Source organism: Lemur catta, chromosome 3 (genome assembly GCF_020740605.2).
Source record: "Lemur catta isolate mLemCat1 chromosome 3, mLemCat1.pri, whole genome shotgun sequence".
In the NCBI taxonomy this organism is placed as follows: Eukaryota; Metazoa; Chordata; class Mammalia; order Primates; family Lemuridae; genus Lemur; species Lemur catta.
Genome location: NC_059130.1, coordinates 120,483,765 through 120,487,256, shown reverse-complemented (window position 1 = coordinate 120,487,256; position 3,492 = coordinate 120,483,765).

Below are 3,492 nucleotides of genomic sequence, written 5' to 3'. Positions count from 1 at the left end.
GCAGGACCCAGGCCCAGAGCCACTTGAGCTTAGCCGGAGAGAAAAGGTGCTCAGCCCAAAAACCAAGGCCCGCGGTCAGGGATCGGCCCCTCGCCCCTCCTTCCATCATCCCTTTGCTCCAGCGCCCCTGCTCCCTCCGGCACTTGTTCACTGATTTGTCCTCTACTTGTTCCTTGAATGCTGACTCCAGGCCTGCCCTCGGGGAGCCCAGCAAGGGTGGCCTCAAGTCTGAGAGCAGCAGGCAGGCAGAGGGACCTCGGGTGTCCCCTGAGCTCAGTGGGCATGGCACTGCTGCACAAGTTATGCGGTGTGCCAGGCTATGCCAGGGTGTGCAGACACCTCCCCGAGTGTGTCCATACTAGTGTGGGGTCACGTAAAGGGAGCTTGTTGCTTCAGGCCTCGGCCACAGGCCCAAGTCTCCACGCTCACCTGCACACTCTCATATAGATTAGTTTATCTCTACACTGAGAATAATGCCCTCAGAAGTGAAGCACCCTTGTGCAATACACAACCTGAACACCTGTACGAGACAGGCCTGTGCCACTTCCCCTCCGTTCCCCCAGTCAGATTGAGTCTCTGAAACAAAAAACCTGGCTCCTTTTTGGATGAGCAGAGTCTTCATTTTGACCTCTAATACGGCTGGGGGGCCACAGGGGCCAGTGGGTAAGCAGAAGAAGGAGATTTACACAGAACAAAAAGGATTCTCTAAGATGGAACCAGCCAAGGTTGGGGGGCGGGGCTGTGGGCCGGATTTGACAGGGATATAAGTGCCAGCACAGTGCCCGGCACACAGTACGTGCCCCATGCATGGAGTGGAGCTTCTGTTTTCATGACACGTGACCTGGGGATTAGATCCCTGTCCTTCAGGCTCCTAATCCAGTGCTCCCACCCGTCCTGCAGGAAAGGCGTCCCCGACAGAACCTGACAAACCCACGCTGACTCCCTGCCCCTCCATCTGCACACAGCAGGGCCCTCGGGAGCCGAGCCAGAGGGAAACGGGGCCCTGGCGCTGCGGCACCGCACATCTGGGATACACCTGGGTCCCTCTCCCAGCTCCCAGAGCAACACCCGGGGAGGACCCACGGGTCTTTCTGTTGGGATTTCTGTTGGCCTTTTTGATCTAAGTGGCATCTTTAGGCTGGAATGTTCAGTAAGGAATTCCCAAAATCATGCCAAACAGATCCGCAACGGAGAGGGACCGTCCCATGTGTCCCTCTGGCTGCAGACAGGCCTCTGCCGAGACCATTTCAGAAGACGGGGCCTCTGCAGGCCTCTGCGAAAGGGGATGTGCACACCTGAGACGGTTTTTCTCAACAGAGTGCACAAGACAAGAAGAAAATGTCCTCTGTCCCAAGTATTCAATAGTAATGACAGCGTCGTAAGAGGAAAGCAAGTGAGATTCTCCCTGTGGCCCCAGACTACACCCACCTCCAAGACACAAAGACTCTGGCCACCGGGGCAGGGCTGCCCTCACCTGACTCGGGGGGAACCGGCTTCACTCCACCCCCACCCCCACCCCACAGGGTGTCTCCCTGTCCCCGCTACAAGGAAGGGAGTTGGAGAAAACACAAGAGGCCCGAGGGAGTCATGGGGCAAGGAAGGGGCGAGGACAGGAAGGGAAGGCCAGCTGTCATTCCCTGCTGGACATGTGCAAACACATCTGACCCACCGACACCTGCATAAGCAGGTGGGGCTAAGCAAATGCCACAGGAGGGGACAGGCTGCCACTCTGGTCCTGCGCCCAGGGAGGGGTCCATGGGGCAAGGGTGTTCCAGCAGTAGGGGAGGTGGCACCTCCCCAGGGACAGGAGCAGAGGGGAAGGACGGAGGTGAAGGTGGCCCACCTAGAGAAGACAAAGACCAGGGCAGGGTGAATCCCACAGGTCTGTGACTGTCCTCCTTCCCCAGCCCCCAACACACAGGAGGAGCTAAAACAGAAGCAGAAGGGGAGAGTGAAGAAGAGACCAGAACATTCCAGTGCTCAGGCCAGGCCTAGGCCCTCCAGATTGGAAGGTGACTGGACACCTGCAAGTCACGGGCCACGAAAGAGGGTCTGACCTAGCACCCCGGGGGCAGCAACCAAATTAAAATCAAGCCCCTCCAGGCTGTTCCATAAACCAGCCATGAAGGCTATGACTTAGTCACTGCTCTGTGCCACAAGCCCTGGGCAAAGCACTAGAACCTTCCATCTCATTTAGTGCTCACAGCACTGCTAGGAGTTCAGAGTTCTGTCCTCATTCTACAGAGAAGGAAACTGAGGCACAGAGAAGGAAAGGCGTGGCCAAAGTGTGAGCCGGAGCCGGCAGGAGGCAGGGCCGGGATGCAGACAGAGACTGCTCTGATTCCCAGCCAGGGCCCGTCCCCTCGGCCGCCTGGCGTCCTGCACCGCCTGGCACCGCGTCGGCACAAAACGAGTTTATTCAATGCACGACCTGGAATGGACAGAGCCCTCCCTGCCCCCTCCCAAGTTCAACTCTCCCGTCTCACACATCAGCCGCTCAAACGAGCATTTGTTGAGGATGCCGTGGGTGACAAGGACAGCGTTAGACCAGCGGCCCTGCCTTCTGCACCTCCAGCCTGCCGGACACGGGTTGACGGAAAAGGAGACAAAATGGAGACACCCAAAGACGGGGCCTGATCGTAGAGCTCCAGGTCCACGGCCACCCCTGGGGACAAGACTCAGAGGCTGGGACTTTGGATTTGGTCGCAGCACTTGCTGAAGGTCTCCCGAGGCCTGGGCAATCTTCTCACAGCCAAAGTCCCATTAGAGCCCCCTTTCACAGCAGAGGAAACTGAGGCCCAGAGGCTTAGAGGCGGCCCAAGGTCACACAGCTGGAGTGTGGTGGGTGGGTCCCATAGAGCCTTCGTGGGGAGCAGTCAGGGAGGTCTGGGGCCACAGTGCCTGAAGCTGAAAGGCCACACTTTGAAGTAGCAGCCCGGTCGGCCAGGGTCGAACTGCGTCACCTGTGCCTTGGGAGGATTTAAGGTGTTAAAGTCCTTGGGACCAGGCTTCTGGGGGTGGGGAGTTCACACGTGGCAGCCTGTGTCTTCTGCATCTGACACACAACCTTCAAGGGCTTGCGTCCCCTCCCCAAGCAGCCCCTGACTCCCCCCTGCCTGTCCCCAGACCTCTGGCCTGGGAGGACCCTGTGCTGTGAAGGAAGAAGCCCCCTCCCATGCCGGCCCCCCCTCTACCCCTCCCTCGGCCACAGTGACCCATGAAACCCCCACCGCCTTCCTCACCAAGCTGAGCCCCTAAGCCCAGGCCACACCTGCTCTTTCCAGAATCCTCGGTGGTGCTCTGATTTTGCTTTGGGGAGCCACCAGTGTCCCCGCTGAGCTCTCTGGGAAAGAAGCTGTCTCAGCCGGGAGCCTGAGACTGGCGGGAACAGAGCCTGCAGACGCTGGGGGCCGTCCTGGCTGGGCTGCACGGGGGTGGCAGACACAGAACCGAGGGGGCAGACGTGCCTATCTGAGGCCGTCACCTGCACAC